Source organism: Lethenteron reissneri, chromosome 45 (genome assembly GCF_015708825.2).
Source record: "Lethenteron reissneri isolate LAM-NWPU_2019-01 chromosome 45, ASM1570882v1, whole genome shotgun sequence".
NCBI classification, from domain to species: Eukaryota; Metazoa; Chordata; class Hyperoartia; order Petromyzontiformes; family Petromyzontidae; genus Lethenteron; species Lethenteron reissneri.
The window spans coordinates 828716-850279 of record NC_083823.1 but is presented as its reverse complement, the minus strand read 5'-3'; the positions used below and the strand labels follow the sequence as shown (position 1 = coordinate 850279).

The 21564-nt window shown below is 57.5% G+C and overlaps 1 non-coding gene across 1 annotated transcript; it reads left to right on the top strand.

Annotated features, from left to right (window-relative positions):
* Positions 1–20348: 20348 nt before the first annotated feature.
* Positions 20349–20539, top strand: LOC133354011 (U2 spliceosomal RNA). The gene has a single exon (XR_009756518.1). It is a non-coding gene; the product is annotated as a U2 spliceosomal RNA (small nuclear RNA).
* Positions 20540–21564: the final 1025 nt, after the last annotated feature.

Sequence of the window (21564 nt, the reverse complement as noted above, 5' to 3'; positions counted from 1 at the left end):
GCATCAAAGTTGTCGCGTTCCCGCCACCCCCAAATTCAGACGCTGCGCGAACAACTCATCAGCAGTCCTCCTCCAACATTCATTACTGCGATCTAATCACCGCCCGTGTCAATATTATTACATACTGTGTCATCATCGCCAATAATGCAATTGCGGTAGTTGGCAAGGCAACCGCCTCCCCCACCACAACCACATTTAAATGGCAAGACGCGCCGTTTAAGTTCCGCTCCCCTCGCCGCTGCAAAGGAGACTTCCTCCATGCCGGTGTCTTTGTGTTCCCCGCCTGGTGGTCACACGAAATGCGCTCGCAACATCAACAACCCGAAGCCTTCACAGCCTCCCCCCCGCACACCCCAGTCCGTGCTGTGGTCGCTACCATCAGCACGCCGGTGGAGATAATGGAGGTGGGGGTGGTAATACTGGCAACCCACAGGTGGCGATGGTGGCAACCCACGGGTGGTGATGGTGGCAACCCACGGGTGGTGATGGTGGCAACCCACAGGTGGCGATGGTGGCAACCCACGGGTGGTGATGGTGGCAACCCACGGGTGGTGATGGTGGCAACCCACGGGTGGTGATGGTGGCAACCCACAGGTGGTGATGGTGGCAACCCACGGGTGGTGATGGTGGCAACCCACAGGTGGTAATACTGGCAACCCACGGGTGGTGATGGTGGCAACCCACGGGTGGTGATGGTGGCAACCCACAGGTGGTGATGGTGGCAACCCACAGGTGGCGATGGTGGCAACCCACGGGTGATGATGGTGGCAACCCACGGGTGGTGATGGTGGCAACCCACGGGTGGTGATGGTGGCAACCCACAGGTGGCGATGGTGGCAACCCACGGGTGATGATGGTGGCAACCCACGGGTGGTGATGGTGGCAACCCACGGGTGGTGATGGTGGCAACCCACGGGTGGTGATGGTGGCAACCCACGGGTGGTGTTGGTGGCAACCCACGGGTGGTGATGGTGGCAACCCACGGGTGGTAATACTGGCAACCCACGGGTGGTGATGGTGGCAACCCACGGGTGGTAATACTGGCAACCCACGGGTGGTGATGGTGGCAACCCACGGGTGGTAATACTGGCAACCCACGGGTGGTGATGGTGGCAACCCACGGGTGGTGATGGTGGCAACCCACGGGTGGCGATGCTCGGAGGCACCCAAAAAGCCCCCCCCCCCTCCCCCCCCCGAGATGCCTCTTGCTCGGGACAGGCTCAGGACGTGTGTGGCGAGGCGGGCGGCAGAAGCCGCGGGGTCGTCCATCACGGAGCCGAGTCGCGGAGATAAGCAGAGCCCCCCGGGGTGCGGGGAGTCGAGGTTCACGGTGCTTCCATGAAGCAGATTAATGTTTCCCAGCAGCTGTAACATTCATCTGCGGCCACGCTGCCTCCAGGAGCGAAGATCCCCCCCCCCCCAGTGTCGACCCTCAGCGTGGCTCTTGGATGCCGCCAGCGTCCTGTGAAGGGCCGCGCGCGGCGCCCCGCTCACACACCGCGTGAGCGAGGTGCCTGTGGTGAGTGTGTGTGGCGAGCGTGTGTGGTGAATGATGAACTCTCATCGCTGATGAACTCTCATCGCTGGTGAACTCTCATCGCTGATGACCTATCATCACTGATGAACTCTAATTGCTGTTAAACTCTCATCGCTGATGCAGGCCAGGCAGGCCCGGGTAGATGGGGGCCAGGCAGGCCCGGGTTAATACTGTGAGTGTATTAACCGTAAAATTACCTGCCGTCGGCTTCACGGTCTAATTTAAAGATCCCGTGGCATAAATTTGTAAGAGAAGATCATTGTATACCGGCGTCACTGTCCACATTTTCCAAATGAGAAAAACGTAATAACACCGCAAATTACTCAATTAGTATCATATACCGCATCCATCGCCCCCACCCCCTGGAAACTTGGCAGGAGCCTCCTTCAAAAGTGTCAAAGTGACTCGGTGAGACTTTCCTGGGTAAACAGGCGTCGTCGTAGTAACAATAGTCATGATACTAACAACACTAATTGTCATGAATGTTTCGTGGGAAACCCAACGCTGCTCCCGCTAGGAGGCCCGGGGGGGAGGGCGAGTGTGAATCCCGTGAAGAAGCCGCAGGCAGCAGTCGCGTCGCCAGGACGAGTCGACGAACTGTGGCCTCCAGGAGCCCTCCTCGTGGTGGAGCGCGCGTGTGCACTGCGGCGTACAGGGCCTCGATTGCATCCCCCAGCCTCCCCCTGCCACCCCCTCTCGCCTGGAGGCCTCTCCAGAGGGCACGGCCTCCTGCTGCTGCTACTGCTGCAGGGCTACGGCTCTCTGAGCAACCCGCGTGGGGAAGGAGGTCACGGGACAGCCCCACCGTGACCTGTGGTGGTGACGATGGTGGTGATGGCGGCGATGATGATGGTGGTGGTGGTGATGTTAATAATGATAGTGATTAATTTGGCCGTGATGATGATGGTGATGTTAATGATGATAGTGATTAATTTGTCCGTGATGATGATGGTGATGTTAATGATGATCGTGATTAATTTGGCCGTGATGATGATGGTGGTGATGTTTAAGATGACCGTGATGAATTTGGTGGCGGTGGTAGTCATGGTCTATTAATGGTGGTGATGCAAATTATGTTTTTGGTGGCGGAGGCGATTATCGTGGTTGATGATGGCCGTGGTGGCGGTGATGATGATGGTGGTGGTGAATGTGGTGCTCAAGACGGTGATGATGATCACGGTGTTGTTGATGGCAGTGGTGATGGTGGTGGTGGTGAATGTGGTGCTCAAGACGGTGATGATGATGACGGTGTTGCTGATGGCAGTGGTGATGATGATGCTGATCCCAGTGATGATGACAGCGCGGGCGGTGATCACGATGATGATAGCGACGATGAAGATGCCCGTGATGCGACGGTGACCCTGATAATGGTGACGATGATGCAGTCCTCCATCTCATCATTCCCTCTGTGCGTCGCTCAGAAATCGTTCCTGACGACGCCGCGTCGCCATGGTGACCGCGCAGGGCGGAAGGGTAATGATGGGGATGAGAATCATTCCGCTCCCATCCCCGCTCGCTCTCCTCTCCACATTTCCCAATTAACTTTGTCTCGTGATGGGCGCCGTGCTGGAAGTCCCCGCATAGCAGCGCAGAGAACCCCCCAGCCGACCCACAGCTCTCTCGCCACCCATCACAGCGCCTCCGCTGAAAATCAACGAAAAATTATAAAACCGATTTAGACTCCAATGAACCTCCAGTCATATAAGGAATAGAGTCGTCGACTGCTGCTGCTGCTTGAAGTTCACGCCGGTTTGGGTCGCAGCTGCGGATGAGGCACACAAACACCCCCAGCTCCTCGGCTGCCCTCACCACAAACCCTCCTCCTCCTCGTCAGCCACCACCCCGCTCCTCACCGGGCGTCTCGGGGTGACGTGGCCGTGCCCTGCCACGGACCCCCCCCCACCTCCACAGCCACGGACCCCCTCGAGTGAGGAGTCACTCCCGAGCAGTCGCCAGCTCCAGGACGCCGCCTCGGTCGCTCGAGGGAGCGGCCGAGGCGGCGAAGCGAAGCGACGGCCTCCGTCATAGCGAGAAGCGAGCTCGGTCGGCGTGCGACGCGTCCAGGTCGCTCTCGTAAGAAGGCGAGCAAGGGGAGGACCAAGGGGCGAGCGAGTCACGGGCCCGAGACGCAGAAGAGCTCCGTGCCGCGGTCACAGCCTCTCGCAGTCCCGTCGGAGCGCGCATGCTAAGCAGGATCGGGACTGGGCAGTGCTTGGACAGGGCGACCGCCAGGAACACACGGGAAGTCGCGTGGCTTGCGGGATAGTTGGTGGTGGGCAGAGATGGCTGTCTTCGCAGGGTGTGCGAGTTGACGGTCTTAACGACGACGGCGGCGGCGGCGGGGGTCGCGAGGGTTTCGAATCAGCGCAAAACTACGCACAGTGCGCGCGGATCGGCAAGCGTGGACGCGAGAAATCACGGGGCGGGGAGAAGGGTGCCGAGAGACAGAGGAGCACGAGGTTTCGAGAGCACACGCGCTTGGGAGTAAACACAAGTTAGACGGAGAGTATCGACTGCTCGGAGAGTAAGTGGGCTGGGCAGGGACACATCATGGCTTCGAAGAAGCTGATCGTTGATGGGGGAGGCCGCTGACAAAGTGAGAGCCGAGCTCGAGGTGACTCGTGCTCACTCCCTCCCCTCCCACCCTCCCTCCCTCCCCTCCCTCCCTCGCTCACTCCCTCCCCTCCCTCCCTCGCTCACTCCTTCCCCTCCCTCCCTCGCTCACTCCATCCCCTCCCTCCCTCCTCCCTCCCCTCCCTCCCTCGCTCACTCCATCCCCTCCCGCCCTCCCTCCCTCCCCTCCCTCCCTCGCTCACTCCCCTCCCTCGCTCACATCCCTCCCCTCCCTCGCTCACTCCCTCCCCTCCCTCCCTCGCTCACTCCCTCCCCTCCCTCCCTCGCTCACTCCTTCCCCTCCCTCCCTCCCTCCCTCCCTCCCCTCCCTCCCTCGCTCACTCCATCCCCGCCCTCCCTCGCTCACTCCTTCCCCTCCCTCCCTCCCCTCCCTCCCTCGCTCACTCCATCCCCTCCCGCCCTCCCTCCCTCCCCTCCCTCCCTCGCTCACTCCCCTCCCTTCGCTCACTCCCTCCCCTCCCTCCCTCGCTCACTCACTCCCTCCCCTCCCACCCTCCCTCCCTCCCTCCCCTCCCTCCCTCGCTCACTCCCTCCCCTCCCTCCCTCGCTCGCTCGCTCACTCCCTCCCTCCCACCCTCCCACCCTCCCTCCCTCCCCTCCCTCCCTCGCTCACTCCCTCCCCTCCCTCCCTCCCTCCCTCCCTCCCTCCCTCCTCACCTCCTCACTCCCTCCCCTCCCTCCCTCCCTCCCTCGCTCACATCCCTCCCCTCCCTCCCTCCCTCCCTCCCTCCCCTCCCTCCCTCCCACCCTCCCTCCCTCCCCTCCCTCCCTCCCTCCCTCCCTCCCCTCCCTCCCTCGCTCACATTCCCTCCCCTCCCTCCCTCACTCACTCCCTCCCCTCCCTCGCTCACTCCCTCCCTCCCCTCCCTCCCTCCCTCCCTCCCTCCCCTCCCTCCCTCCCACCCTCCCTCCCCTCCCTCCCTCGCTCGCTCACTCCCTCCCTCCCTCCCTCCCTCCCTCGCTCACTCCCTCCCCTCCCTCCCCTCCCTCGCTCACTCCCTCCCCTCCCTCGCTCACTCACTCCCCTCCCTCCCTCCCTCGCTCACTCCCTCCCCTCCCTCACGCACTCCCTCCCCTCCCTCCCTCCCTCCCTCCCTCGCTCACTCCCTCCCCTCCCTCCCTCCCTCCCTCGCTCACTCCCTCCCCTCCCTCCCTCCCTCCCTCCCTCCCTCCCTCCCCTCCCTCCCTCCCACCCTCCCTCCCTCCCTCCCCTCCCTCCCTCCCTCCCCTCCCTCCCTCGCTCACTCCCTCCCCTCCCTCCCTCACTCACTCACTCCCTCCCCTCCCTCGCTCACGTCCCTCCCTCCCCTCCCTCCCTCCCTCCCTCCCTCCCTCCCCTCCCTCCCTCCCACCCTCCCTCCCTCCCTCCCTCGCTCGCTCACTCCCTCCCTCCCTCCCTCCCTCCCTCCCTCGCTCACTCCCTCCCTCCCTCCCCTCCCTCGCTCACTCCCTCCCCTCCCTCGCTCACTCACTCCCTCCCTCCCTCCCTCGCTCACTCCCTCCCCTCCTCCCTCCCCCACCCTCCCTCCCCTCCCTCCCTCGCTCGCTCACTCCCTCCCCTCCCTCCCTCCCTCGCTCACTCCCTCCCTCCCTCCCTCCCCTCACTCACTCACTCCCTCCCCTCCCTCGCTCACTCCCTCCCCTCCCCTCCCCACCCTCCCTCCCCTCCCTCGCTCACTCCCTCCCCTCCCTCCCTCACATCCCTCCCCTCCCTCCCTCGCTCACTCCCTCCCCTCCCTCCCTCCTCCCCTCCCTCCCTCCCACCCTCCCTCCCCTCCCTCCCTCGCTCACTCCTCCCCCTCCCTCCCCTCCCTCCCTCCCTCCCCCTCCCTCCCTCCCTCCCTCCCTCCCCTCCCTCCCTCGCTCACTCCCTCCCCTCCCTCCCTCGCTCACTCCCTCCCCTCCCTCGCTCACCTCCCTCCCCCCCTACCCTCCCTCCCCTCCCTCCCTCCCTCGCTCACTCCCTCCCCTCCCTCGCTCACTCCCTCCCCCCCTACCCTCCCTCCCCTCCCTCACCTCCCTCCCTCCCACCCTCCCTCCCTCCCCTCCCTCGCTCACTCCCTCCCTCCCCTCCCTCCCTCCCTCGCTCACTCCCTCCCCTCCCTCCCTCGCTCACTCCCTCCCTCCCCTCGCTTACTCCCCTCCCTCCCTCCCTCCCTCGCTCACTCCCTCCCCTCCCTCGCTCACATCCCTCCCCTCCCTCGCTCACTCCCTCCCCCCCTACCCTCCCCTCCCTCCCTCCCTCCCCTCCCTCCCTCCCTCGCTCACTCCCTCCCTCCCACCTTCCCTCCCCTCCCTCGCTCACTCCCTCCCCTCCCTCCCCTCCCTCCCACCCTCCCTCCCCTCCCTCCCTCGCTCACTCCCTCCCCTCCCTCGCTCACTCCCTCCCCTCCCACCCTCCCTCCCCTCCCTCCCTCGCTCACTCCCACCCCTCCCTCCCTCGCTCACTCCCTCCCTCCTCCCTCGCTCACGTCCCTCCCTCCCCTCGCTCACTCCCTCCCCTCCCACCCTCCCTCCCCTCCCTCCCTCGCTCACTCCCTCCCCTCCCTCCCCTCCCTCCCTCCCTCGCTCACTCCCTCCCCTCCCTCCCTCGCTCACTCCCTCCCCTCCCTCCCTCCCTCCCTCGCTCACTCCATCCCTCCCCTCCCTCGCTCACTCCCACCCTCCCTCCCTCGCTCACTCCCTCCCCTCCCTCCCTCGCTCACATCCCTCCCTCCCTCGCTCACTCCCTCCCCTCCCACCCTCCCTCCCCTCCCTCCCTCGCTCACTCCCTCCCTCCCTCCCCTCCCTCCCCTCCCTCCCTCCCTCGCTCACTCCCTCCCCTCCCTCCCTCGCTCACTCCCTCCCCTCCCTCCCTCCCTCGCTCACTCCCTCCCTCCCCTCCCTCGCTCACTTCCTCCCCTCCCTCCCCTCCCTCGCTGACCGCCCCTGCTCCGTGTAAGACGTTCATGTCGGTGATTTTGCGGCCATGCGGGCAGACACCACCGGCTGTCAATACCGCCGCCTGCCTGGGGGTCGTTTTAGGTTAAGAAGAAATGAAGATTCCGAGCGAGCCCTGACGAGCAAATAAATAAATAAATAACTGCGCTCGGCGCGAGACGGACACCGCCGGGCTCAGCCCACGTCCAAGAGACCTATAGACGATCCCACGGAACGATTTTCCGCCGCAATCTGTGAGCACATCTCATCAGCTGTGAGCACATCTCATCAGCTGTGAGTACATTTCATCAGCTGTGAGTACATCTCATCAGCTGTGAGTACATCTCATCAGCTGTGTGTACATCTCATCAGCTGTGAGTACATTTCATCAGCTGTGTGTACATTTCATCAGCTGTGAGTACATCTCATCAGCTGTGAGTGCATCTCATCAGCTGTGAGTACATCTCATCAGCTGTGAGTACATCTCATCAGCTGTGAGTACATCTCATCAGCTGTGAGTACATCTCATCAGCTGTGTGTACATCTCATTAGCTGTGAGTACATCTCATCAGCTGTGAGTACATCTCATCAGCTGTGAGTACATCTCATCAGCTGTGAGTACATTTCATCAGCTGTGAGTACATTTCATCAGCTGTGAGTACATCTCATCAGCTGTGAGTACATCTCATCAGCTGTGAGTACATCTCATCAGCTGTGTGTACATCTCATCAGCTGTGAGTACATTTCATCAGCTGTGAGTACATCTCATCAGCTGTGTGTATACCTCATCAGCTGTGAGTACATTTCATCAGCTGTGAGCACATCTCATCAGCTGTGAGTACATCTCATCAGCTGTGAGTACATCTCATCAGCTGTGAGTGTATCTCATCAGCTGTGAGCACATCTCATCAGCTGTGAGTACATCTCATCAGCTGTGAGTACATTTCATCAGCTGTGAGTACATCTCATCAGCTGTGTGTACATCTCATCAGCTGTGAGTACATCTCATCAGCTGTGAGTACATCTCATCAGCTGTGAGTACATCTCATCAGCTGTGTGTATACCTCATCAGCTGTGAGTACATCTCATCAGCTGTGAGTACATTTAATCAGCTGTGAGTACATTTCATCAGCTGTGTGTATACCTCATCAGCTGTGTGTACACCTCATCAGCTGTGTGTACAGCTCATCAGCTGTGTGTATACCTCATCAGCTGTGAGTACATTTCATCAGCTGTGAGTACACCTCATCAGCTGCAAGTACATTTCATCAGTTGTGAGTAAATTTCATCAGCTGTGAGTACATTTCATCAGCTGTGAGTACACCTCATCAGCTGTGAGTACATCTCATCAGCTGTGAGTGCATCTCATCAGCTGTGTGTATACCTCATCAGCTGTGAGTACATTTCATCAGCTGTGAGTACACCTCATCAGCTGTGAGTACATCTCATCAGCTGTGAGTGCATCTCATCAGCTGTGTGTATACCTCATCAGCTGTGTGTATACCTCATCAGCTGTGTGTACACCTCATCAGCTGTGAGTGCATCTCATCAGCTGTGTGTATACCTCATCAGCTGTGTGTACACCTCATCAGCTGTGTGTACATCTCATCAGCTGTGAGCAGAAGAAGAGAGAGATTCGTTTAGTTTTTGTCTTTGATCAAACATCGTGCGCGAGCAGCCTCACACGCATAGCGACACAGAGACGCGGCAGCGTGTACACAGCAGTTGGCAGACACACTTTGACTTGAACAAAGTAGGTGAGGGAATAAACTGCGTCTATTTAGTTTAAACCCCAAAAGTGATTCTCCAACAATGCAGTTTCACCCTTGTGCATGTTGTCGTCACCAAGACATTGCATAGTGACCAATTCCCCTGCCATATGTAATCAATTATCTTTACGTTCAATTGTTTGCAAGATGCAAGTGTCTGTGTGTTCTTCTACACGGCCGCCACGTAAGGGGAAAGCCACAGAGCCAGCAAGCGGCGTGGACTTGTGGTCGCTGGGGTCGCGAACCGATGCGCGTCGCGCCGCACGAGCGGAGATCGACGAACGAACGACCACGAGGAGGCGGCGCTGTCCTCGGTGCTAGAGAGAGAGGGGGGGGACGGAGAGTGGCGACTGGGAGCGCGGGGAGGACAGAACAGAAACCCAGAGAGGAATAGAGTCGTCGACTGTCAACCAGAGGGGGGGGGGGGGTAGGAGAGAGGGGGCGAGAGGGGATGAGAGTGAGCGAGGGGGAATGAGAGAGAGGGGGAATGAGAGAGGGGGAGAGGATGAGAGCGAGGGGATCAGAGAGAGAGGGGATGAGAGAGAGGGGGGATGAGAGAGAGGGGGGATGAGAGAAAGGGGGGATGAGAGAGAGGGGGAATGAGAGATAGGGGATGAGAGAGAGGGGGAATGAAAGATAGGGGATGAGAGAGGGAGAGGGGATAATGCAGAGAGGTGATGAGAGAGATGAGGAGAGAAAGGGATAAGGGATGAGAGGAAAAGGGGGATGAGAGAGAGGGGGTGAGAGGGCGGGGGGTGAGAGAGAGAGGGGGGAAATGAGAGGGAGGGGGGATGAGAGAGAGGGGATCAGAGAGAGAGGGGGAATGAGAGAGAGGGGGAATGAGAGAGAGGGGGAATGAGAGAGGGGGAGAGGATGAGAGAGAGGGGGTGAGAGGGCGGGGGGTGAGGGAGAGAGAGGGGCACAAACTCAGCTGTGCATCTCGAGCAGCTCAAGTGTTCCGTGCCCTTCTTATTTCTGATGAATGTTTGAATGTTTATTTTTGTTTGTAATTAGATTCTGAATGGCAACTCATATCCTGTCCTCTCTTGTGAGCCACGGTCACGGAGGATCTGCCTGGCAAAACACTGAGGAGATGATGATGATGATGGCCATGACAACGACTACGGTGTAGCCACGGATCGACGGTCCCACAGAGAAGCGGAGTCGCGTGAAATGACTCGACCCGCCACGCGGCGCGTCCCTCGGCGAGTCCCGCGGGCTGCGGCCTGGGGGGGGGGGGGGGCTCCAGTCCCCGGGCCACGCCGGGGGGGGGGGGGGGTCTGTGCGCGTCTGGGTCCACGCCGCGCTCGGGGCGACGGCTTTCACCCTCGACCTCGACAGGGCGAGGGAGAGGCGAGCGGCGCGAGGCCGCGACAGGCGCCGCGTGTCGAGGTCGTGGCGAGGCTCGTCCTCCTCGTCCTCCTCCTCCTCGTCGTGGTGGCGGCGAGGAGCAGGGAGAGAAGAGAGAGCTGAACCAACCCCGGCGAATGTTCACGCCGCCCCACAACAGACGGAGACGTCGTTCCAGCGAGTCGCTTCTGCGACCCGGCCGCCCATCGCCCCTCGGTCTACATATATATATAAATATCGAACTCTCTACACCGAGTATACACTCGGGTTAACGCATGTAGCATAGACTTGTTTTGGGTTATGGCACGCAACGACGTGGCTACATTTGTGTCGTAAGACCCGCGACCACCCGACCTCACTGGAACAATGACATTGTGCCGTGTGCCGGCTTTAGAACGCGTCGTTCAGCTATCGCGACCACGCATATTTGGCCAGATCATTTACGTGGTCCACCTTTAAACAAAAAAACACTGCAAGTTACCCAATTGGGAATCTGCACAACAAGCATCCTCACCCCCCTCGCGCCCCCTTGCCGCACACATCTGTCAGGACCCTCCCGAAACAAAACGAGCGATGAGACGCAGTGGTCCGGTCCCAGGTAAACAGCGCAATCGTAATGAGGGCGAAGCTTGCAGATGGAGGGAATTCATTGAACGAGCCGAGTGGCTGTTCCCTGTTCACATGAACATGACAATGGGGACGGAAGACCACTCTCGTGCCTCCCACGTGAGTGCGCAGTTCGGGAACGATCGTATTTGACATTCCCTTTGAAGGCAACATTTTTCTGAGACCCCCTCTCTAATCTCATCGCAAAGAGTACCGGGAACCAGGAACGCATCACCAAGCGGATTATGCAAATGACCTCACGACGACAGGTCTTGGCCATGGCGCAGTGTGCCAGCAATGTTTTGTAATTGAACGTTTGAATACGGGTGTGTGTGGTGAAGCATTGCCTTATTGTTGAGCGGTTTTTTTGTTGCAAAATAGCTACGAATAGGTAACTAATAGCAAGCCGATTAAAAAAAACTGGTCATAATGACATTTAAAAATATATATATCTTTGCCAGGCCCCGCGGTGGAAAGCAAAGTCTCCAATTCGCATTATCCACGCTGACCTCTCTATAACCTCTCAGTGTTTGTACTCTGAAGAAGGGCCATTGCCCAAAACATCGCCTTGTTATGTATTGCCTCCTTTGAAGGCCACGGTGTAGTTGGCGAATGCGTTCTTTTGTTGGTTACACGCGCCACGGGTGTGTGTGTGTGTGTGTCCGGCAAAACAACCCCCTACCTCCCCGTGGTGCCGGACGGGCAACGTTGTCGTGGACAGTGCTGTGGGGTGGCGGGCCAATTCCGATTGGCCTTTCCTCTCAAGGCGTTTGTGACCACCACAGCGGCTAAATGGGGGCTCTGGATGGGTGGGAGGGGCTGGTAACCCCTCCACCTTCACTAAATTACGACTCGACCACGTAAAAAATATCTAATTAATAATCTTGTGCCGGAGGCTCCGGTGGGACAGGCGTCTATGACGTCTCCTGGCCAAACCCCACCAGGCGGAGCCAGGAGATTGAATCTTCACCCTCGGGGCTCCTCCAGAAACAACAAAAAGCCACTGCGTGTGGCCACGTGGAATGTTCGAACGCTCACTGCGGAGGAGAGGCTGCCACTCCTCTGTCGGGAGCTGGACCGGTACCACCTGGATCTCTGTGGTATTCAGGAGGTCCGGTGGACCGGCTCTGGCTCCTGCCACCATGAGGGGTGGACAGTCCTCTACTCGGGGCAGGAGACTGCCAAACAACAGGGTGTGGCTCTTCTTCTGAACAAAAGAATGAAGGGGACGTGGGAGCGTGGCGGTGAGGTGTGGGAAGCTGTAAGCCCCAGGCTACTTTGGGCTCGCGTTGCCATCAACCGGAGGCGAGGAGTGGTGGTCGTGGTTACTTATGCCCCCACCGAAGACGAACATCCGTGGAGGGATGCAGGCAAGGCCGATGAGTCAGATGCCTTCTATGACCTTCTGTCACAGGTTCTGGCTAAAGTGGTCCCTCGGGATAGAGTCATCTTGTTGGGTGACTTCAATGCCCGAGTTGGTCATAATGCTGGCACCTGGTCTGGAGTGATTGGAAAGAATGGGCCAGATCAGCTCAATAACAACGGTAGGAGGCTGCTAGATTTTTGTGCAGCCCATTGGCTTGTAATTACCAACACGATGTTCCGGCATCGGCGCATCCACACAACATCATGGATGCACGCCGGGTACGCTCCACACCTATTACCATAATTAGGGAAAGAACGGTGATCCAATCTCCGACCCCCAGGAACAGGTTTGCAGATTTGCTGAGCATTTCCGTGAGGTCCTGAGGGAGGGAGAATCCCTCTTCCTGGAAAACATCATGGGACAAAGTGGGGATAACCCTGCTGAGGCTGCGGTGCCTCAAATATTGGAGGAGGAAGTCACCCCCTTTGAGTGGCTGGCTGAGGTGCCATCCGTTGAGGAAGTACTGAAGGCGATCCAGAGTCTGAGACCAGGAAAGGCACCAGGCAGAGATGATCTCCCAAGCGAAATGCTGAGGGAGGGTGGCGTTTGTGCACAGCCTGCCCTACATGACATCATAACAACAGTCTGGGCCACTGGACGGGTTCCGCAGGATTGGAAGGATGCCCTGGCAGTCCCCATCTTTAAAAAGGGGGACCGCACAGACTGTAACAACTGCAGGGGCATCTCACTCCTCAGTATGCCGGGAAAGGTCCTGGCAAGGATTATTCAATATCGCCTTGCATAGTACTCTGAGGAGAGGCTTGCGGAGCCCCAGTGCAGTTTCAGGAAAGGGCAGTCCTGCACAAATGCATATTTAATGTCCGTCTGCTACAGCAGAGGTGTAGGGAATTCCTATATCTCTGCTTTATTGACCTGATCAAGGCCTATGATACCATCAGTAGGCCTGGGCTCTGGGTTGTTCTTGTTGCTTTCGGAGTCCCTAACCCGCTGCTCACGCTCATGAAGGACCTTCATGATGGTGAGCAGGCCTGGGTAAAACTACGTGGACGGGAGTCAGAGCCATTCCCTGTACACCTTTGGGTGCGACAGGGATATCCTCTGGCTCCAATATTATTTTACATCTATTTCGACCACGTAGTTTATGAAGCCTTCAGTAGCTGTACCGGATGAATTTCCATCTGGTACAGATACAATGGGATGCTGATCGATGCCCGAGTGCGGTCAAGGGATGGCTCCCTATTGGTCAACCACGTTATGTATGCCGACGACCTGCTAATTGCGGCTCACTCAGAGGAGGAGTTGGAGGCGCTGTTGCTGAAACTGGAGTGTGCCACTAAGAGGTGGGGCCTTACCATCAGCCCCACCAAAATGAAGCACCTGCCTGGGTATTTTGTACCATCGGGTACTCCACCCCCACAACTCCCAATCGGTGATGGGGCAGTTGTGGAAAGAGTGGAGAGTTTCCCATACCTGGGCAGTGTGCTCATGACCGGCTCCGGTTTAACAGCAGAGGTCTCACTCCGAATCAGTCGAGCGGCATCATCTTTTCATCGGTTGCATAACGCTGTGTGGAAGCTACCTAGTCTGTCGCTCCGCACGAAGCTTGGGTCTTCTCGGCCACAGTCATTCCCTCCCTTCTCTACGCTCGCGAAACGTGGACCCCCCTAATGGAACATCTCCGCCGGTTACAAACATTTAGGCTGGCCTGCCTACGATCAATCCTGGGTTTAACCAGGCTGAATTGTGTGAGGAGCTCACAAATCCTCGAAAGATCTGGACAAAGTCCCATCGGTGAGCTCCTCTGGCAGGCAAGGCTGCGTTGGCTGGGCCATGTAGCCCGCATGCCCAATCACCGCATGCCCAAACAGCTTTTTTTCGGCCGGATCGAGGGGCTAAACGGGCGTGGCACGGGCTAGAGAAGAGATGGAGTGATGTGGTACAGGAGCATGTGGAGCTGAGTGGACTTGCCGATGACTGGTACCAGTGGTGTCAAAATCGGCCTCAGTGGAGGAGGCTCGTGAAGGACGCGACTGGGCAGTTGGAGGCAGTCGCCCCCCTTACAACGAGCGGAGCGCCGGGTGGCTAAAGCGCAGCAAGTTGGCACAGTAGGGGGCACAGGTGGTGCATCAGCCAGTCATCTCAGTCATCTCAGTCAGTCGACCTGTGGCACCTGGGTCTGCCCCGTGGCCTCCTGCCAGCGGGCGTTCGGCACTTCACGTGGCCTCAATGTGTACATAGCCTGGCACAAGCGTCGTGGTGACGTCACAGCCACTTAGTGGCGAATAGCGGTTGTTGTTGTGTCTATGTGTGTGTCTGAGTGTGTGTCTGAGTGTGTGGGGGTGTCTGTCTGCGTGTCTGTGCGTGTCTGTGTGAGTCTGTGGGGGTGTCTGTCTGCGTGTCTGTGTGTGTGTCGGGAGCGGTGGTGCAGCGGTTAGCGCGCTGCGCTACGAACCCGGCGACCCAAGTTCGATTCCCGCTGATGGTCACCAACACCGGTGACGATTATCTGAACCGGTCCTGGGCCTCCCCGAGGTTTGCTGTGCCTCAAATGAGTACCTGGTGCGGTGTGTAAACATCGCCGCCACTGGCGAGACAAAGGCGTCCGGGCGCGGTGCTGGCCACCCACCCGCTCGTGTGCCGTGCCGGCCTTTAATACGTGCTCGCTAACAGCACTTGCCCCAACAGCCTGTTTCGGCTACACGGGTGATCTTTGCCTTGGTTTGCTTGCAAGTAAACAAGAAGTGGAACAAGAGCGCTTCTGTGAATATCGGGCAGGACAAACTGGAGCTGGGCAACGTCAAATTACGCGGCACAGCCACGCGGCACAACTCTCCCCGCATTGGCCCCGCGATGGCTTTCGAGTTGCCTGTTGCCTGGGGCCGCGGCGGCTCACGGCCACCACCGCAGGTCACGTGTCAGCACGTACAGGACCGGACCACGCACGTGACCCGTGCAGCAGCAGCAGCAGCTAGCGCGCTGTGACGGCCAGAAGGGCACACGACACGGTGGCACGGCCAGCACCACGCCCGGCCGCCTTTGTCTCCCCAGTTGTCAATGTTTACGCACCGCACCAGCGCGGTGTTAACACCACGCACCAGGTACTCATTTTGAGGCCGAGTCGATCTAGGGGACGCCCAGGACCGCCACCCACATTGTTCGACCTTACCATAGTAATTGAGAGATGAGGCGCTCAGCCTTCAGCACGGGGTCTGAGCCCTCCCGGAGTCGTCGCAGGGCGAAGACCGACACGCTGGCTGCGGTTGGGTGGACTCAGGCCCGGGGCCCGGATTATTTTGAGAGATAAAAAGTCAAAAGTTATTTTCTGCTCAAGTGAGCATTGAAGCGGCTCTCAGCTCCTGCTTAAAGCTCCGGGGCCAGTGATGGGAATTTCACATTCATACGGCGGGTCGGTGCGGCCTATCCATAGTACACACCACTGTTGACTACCGCACAAATCGGTACCTATTTTATCGACCCCAGAGGGAGTATGGCCTGAGTCCAAGAATTTCAACTCGCGACCATCTCGCCAGCTTCATCTCTTGATTGATGGTGGCAGGGTTTTTTTTAGAGCTGGCGAAAGGCTTTTTTAATATCGGGCGGCAGCTTGATTTGAGAGGTTGTGGCAGGATTTCCCTTTGATATAAATGCTTCTCATTTTTGCCGAACTGATGGCGGGCGGGCGGGCGGGCGGGCAAGCCGAGAGCTGCAGGAAGCTGAGAACTGCGGAGCCGGGAAGCTCGGAGCACGGGGATCGCGAAAGCGTTCGCGTCAATCTGGACAGCGACACGGCGGCGACCTGCAGCTCATCGCGCATCTCCGGGGCCACTGCACCACGTTCCGTCAACGTCAGTGGCATGGGGCGAATGTGGTTCCAGGGAGCTGTGAGTGCACTCGTGGTTCACGCGGAGGCCTTTATTATCCGGGTTAATGGCCTCTCCGCGTCGAAATTCATATTTGAAAGGGGGCGCTGCGGAGGCAAAAAAAATCCCATTAGTTCGCTCATATTCTCTCTTAATTATCTGTCCGCAATTTTTTTTTACATCACGATAGGTGGACATTCAAAAAAAGAACCCCCCACTCACCCTCTACCACGCATTGCGATGTTTAGATCTTGAGAGACAGCCGGAATAATAGACTGTCCAGATCCTCTACTGTTGGATAATAGAATGTCCAGATAATAGAATGTTCAGAGGAGGCTCTGCTGCGGGATGGGCGAGAGAGCCCCGGGGGATGCAGGCGGGGCGACAGCTGCGGAAGGACGCCGCGTCTCGCGGGAGCGCTTCGCATGCAGCCCACGGCTGCCCATCTCCTGCAGCTCATCGCCTGGTCCATGAGCATCAGAATGATCGTAATCATTGATCGGTGAGTCTATTTGGTTATGGCGACATTCTTACAGCGCAAGGGCTCTTACGAAAGAAGGCGCGGCAATGTTTCACAGACGGGTGCAGTCTGCCAGGAGGGATCTACAATGTTCCACAAGTGACTCAATCCACGTGAAGACGTTGGCGGCCTTTCATCTTCTGATGCTCGTTTCAAATAAGTCACGTGCTCTTTCACGTCCCCTGTGAGGCAGACGGTGCGGAGGGTTTTCACGGCTAACGGACACGACGCAGTAATCGACACGACGTAGTGGTAGCCACCACGACGTAGTAATAGACACGACGTAGTGGTAGCCACCACGACGTAGTAATAACCAGGGTGGGCTGCTGGATTCGACCCCATGAAACCTGTGGAGCAAGCGGCAGACGGGCGACCACCACTGGGCCAAGGGTCACGGCTCCCGTCGTCGTGTCAGCGACACATCGCCCGCCCACTCGTCAGATGCGTCGACCGCGTGCGGCCTACGCCAATCAGCGACGAGCAGGCGCAACAACAACACGGGAATGATCTGCAGGCTCGGACCTGGACAGGTTCTGGATGGGCAAGCGCCACGCAGAACAAAGCTCGCTCCTTGTAGCCACAGGCGGGACTACGCTGTGGGCAGCACGGGGCAGTGCGGCAAGATCTACAGTTGCACTCGACTTCTATGCTGTCGCCTATAAGTTCCCCGCTTTCACCAACCCGTGGTGAAGTATGGCCCTCGTTCAGCGGCATGTTGACAGAAGGGCTGTACACGTGCACCTCACACATACACCGGTACAACACAGGCAGTGACGTCCTCACGACTCGCATGATGGAGGACGGGTCACGTTGCTTATTCCAGCTCCGCACGTGCCAACTCGTATCGACGTTTTCAAGGTACCACGTTGGACGGTGTGAACTCCCGGTACACATCGCATACATCATCATCACCATCACGACCACAACCGCCTGCGTATTGATCATCATCGCCATCACCCTGCCTCTCCCCTGTTCGCTGCGAGCCGGGCACACGGAGCGGCGGGGCCGCGCAAACAGCCCCGGTTCGTGAGGACGCGGCCTCTGGGCGCCTTCTCGGGGGGCTAAATGGCCATGTCGATAGCCCCACTGGCGCCCTAACGAGCTGTGCTCTCGCGGCATCACGGGCACACAACTCGCCGCTGCTGCTGCCGCGTCGAGCCTCTTCAGTGGCGCGCGGTGCCCGTGGCATGAGACCTGCGTGATGCAAACAATTAAAGAACCCCCCCCCCACCCCCCAATTCTGCGGCGACCTCGGCCACGCGCCAACAGCAACGCGTGGCGCTCTCGGCGGCGCGTTTGGCCATGCAAGTCGCGGGTCTAAACATCGATTGTCAATCGATGAATATACTCCTCGTTGCACCACTGCGGTCGAGATCACGCATGCGCAGTGGTGACGCTTGTGTCTCGCGGCAGGAAGCGTCTGGGCTCGATCATTGAACCTCTCGGCTTGGGTCAGTGACCCGATACTGCGAATGGGAACCCCACTCGCGAGCATGGGCAGCGTTTAACGGGAGCCGCTCACACTGCGGACGATGCGGATACGGAATGCGCATGAGGAGAGTCATAGCCAGATCGAGGAGTCTCGCCTGAGTGCGACTGCGGCTACGACCACCAAACCAAAGACCATGCAACTTGGCATCGACCCAAATACAAACTTTAACCAGTGGTGGGTGAGCTGGTGGGTAAGTTGGTGGGTGGTTCAGCGAGTGGGTGGGCGGGTGAGTGGGTGGGCGGGTGAGTGGGTGGGTGGGTCAGCGAGTGGGTGGGCGGGTGGGCGGGTGGGTGAGTGAGTGGGTCGGCGAGTGGGTGAGTGGGTGGGTGAGTGGGTGGGTGTGTAGGTGGGTAAGTGGGTGGGTGTGTAGGTAGGTGAGTGGGTGGGTGAGTGGGTGGGTGGGTGGGTGTGTAGGTGGGTGTATCTCTCAGACTTGTGGGGAGCGGTGGTGTAGCGGTTAGCGCGCTGCGCTACAAACCCGGCCACCCGAGTTCGATTCCCGCTCATGGTCAACACCAGTGGCGATTATCTGAACCGGTACTGGGCCTCCCCTACGTCTACTTAGCCTCAAATGAGTACCAGGGACGGTGTGTAAAAACATCGTCACTGGGGAGACAAAGGCGGTCGGGCGTGGTGCTGGCCACCCACCCCCTCGTGTACCGTTCCGGCCTTCATAGGTGCTCGCTAACAGCACTTGCCCCAACAGTCTGTTAAGGCTACACGGGGGATCTCTTCTTTATCTCTCAGACAAAGCAATTCCAAGGCTAAATCAGAGAGAAGGCAATCTCGAACAGTCGCAACAATCGTCGCTCAAGGCCACGATTCCCCTCGTCTGGTGCCGCAAGATTTATTTCATCTTCTGACCACGAATCTTCGCGTTGTTCGTGAGGGGGGAAACCCTCTCAGACGTGGCGACCCGAATCGAACCCGGACGGAGCATTGCATGATCATTCGTTTCGCTCGCGATAAGGGACGTCCAATGGCGCGCATCGGAATCCTTCCCCACTGAGTTCTGTCTCCTGCTGCTGTCCTCACGGTCTGTCCCGACGTCGTCTCTCCATTGTCATCCTCGATCGACCTCGCGCACGTGAACCCGGTGCTGTGCCTTGCGTGGCTGAGGATGTGGCTTTATTCTATTTGCCGCGGAGGCAATAGGTGCTTACATTCCCACCTAAAAATACACGGCGCAAACATCAGCAACAGCCGGGCAAACAAATTCTCCATGTGGCTCATAAATTCCGGAGGGGGGCCTGTGGGGGAGGGGGGGGGGTAGTGGGTGGGTGGGTGGTAGCGGAGGCGATGAAATCAGCCTTGCGGGGCAGATGGACGACTCGCGCGTGGAGGAGCTGGGATAACGAGACCGCAGTCGGCAGGCAGCACTGGGATTAGAATGAGCGATGATCGGGCGCGCGCGTGTGTGGGACGTGGGGGCGTAAAGGCACTCGGAGGCGACTTGGGCCCAATGCATCCCTGCAGCGTGGACCGTGATGAGAAGGGGGGAGGAATAACTCAAATCTAAACAAATTCTAAAGGCGAAGCAGTGAGTATCGAATCTCTCCGCGTGCGTCTTTCGTCCATCAAGTGTTCTTATCAATTTATTCTCTGATACGTGCCACTTGTGGTACCTGACATTACATTGATTTTTTTTGGAACAGGGAGAATGGCTTTGTAGGGAAAAATAGCTTATTCGAATTCAATACAATTGGTACGATTTGGACTTATGAAGCTTTGAAATCTGGCCGCATTTCGAGATGTTGAGTGAATAGGGGACACGTGGCGTGTAAATGGGGTCGCTGTACATCCGGGTGTGTACGGCACGCCGCCACGTGGCGCAAGGCCGTATGACCGGAATGACATGAGCCTCTGGCGCGGGACGCTAATAATTTTCTATCATGATATATTTTCGGAACAAAAAGCAGCTATCCGAATTTAAATATATAAGGTGAAGCTGTTCACAACGTTTTTACGTAACGATTAAGATTGTTCTATGTAAAATGTCCGTTTTGTATTCAGCATTGTACGACCCATAGCGTAGAAAAATATTGTGACATCACTCCCATAAGTCATTGCACATGATTCTAAGAATGTGCTGTACCTATATATTTTGATGCAAACATAAACATTGTGACTTCAACGTGATTACTTAAATTAATAATGTGTATTTGTATATTGTTACATGTGATTATTGCTGTTTTGTGATATTCATGGTATGAACCCATAGCGTAGAGGGAGCCTCTTTGGGTATGTGTATGCCAGCGTCGGCAGTGTTTAGTTATCGCTTCTCGGCCTTTTGGCTAAGATCAAGTGTAGTATCTGTTCTTATCAGTTTAATATCTGATACGTACCACATTGTGGTACCTTATATTAAATTGATTTTTGGGACAGGGAGATGGAATAGGGGCTTGCTCCGTCCACTCCGCGCATCAACCCGGTATTGCAGTACCTCCGGGAATGGTGCACCTCCCCGCTTGGGGAGGGAAATGTTAAACAAATAGAGATTTGAGTTGAGCATTTAATGCTTGATGCACCACATCAGGCGGTTGGCAAACTTGGGAGGATTGGTCAGGTCGAAGGCAAAATGTTCAAAGACAGACAACTGCTTTAAGAACGTTAACAGGATATTTTCACCCTGGAGCTCACAAAAAGTTGTTGGGTCCACGCATCCTTTTCTAGGCCTTTTGGGTAAAACCATTCACTGTGGGGGCCGATCCATCTACACAGGAAGTTGTTCCGCCTGCCTGCTTGAGTAGGGAAGATATTCGCTAAAGAGCGCCATTTGGTTTGTGAAGCTGTGTTTTTAATGAGTGTTTCATCTGTACCGCCGGTTTGGTCTCCTCTCTCGTGGGTACCAATTTGAAGCTGTCGGTAAAGTCACGTCGGTATAAAACAAATGACGACGTTTCGATCGCAACACAAGCGGTCGTCCTCAGGCGGAAGAAATATAATTCAGCAGTGGAACTGCTGAACCTAGTGAGTGTACCGCCTGGCTCCACTGACCTCTTTCGGTGGTCGTGTTCGCCTGTGGAATGCGCGTCGGTGATTCGCATTCGAGAGAGTCCGTCAGGATACGCCTCGAGTTTCATGTAGAAATCGCGATGCGTTTACACAGCAGACAGCGACTCACGAGGTCGGGGAAATAGGCCATAATCACACAAGATTTGCACTGTCGAAACTTTTAAATGTGACCTCATCTCAAGATGTTGTACTTGACCTCGGGACACGTGTGGTGTAAATCGGGTAATTTTTGAAAAGATAAAATATCAATTTGGATCATAGGTGCAGTAGTTTGCGCTGTATGAGCTCGCACATGTGGTGTGTGCAGCACGTGGTGTGGACAGCACACGTGGTGTAGACAGCACGCGTCACGTGGTGTGTGCAGCACGTGGTGTGTGCAGCACGTGGTGTGTGCAGCACGTGGTCTGTGCAGCACGTGGTGTGTGCAGCACGTGGTGTGTGCAGCACGTGGTCTGTGCAGCACGTGGTGTGTACA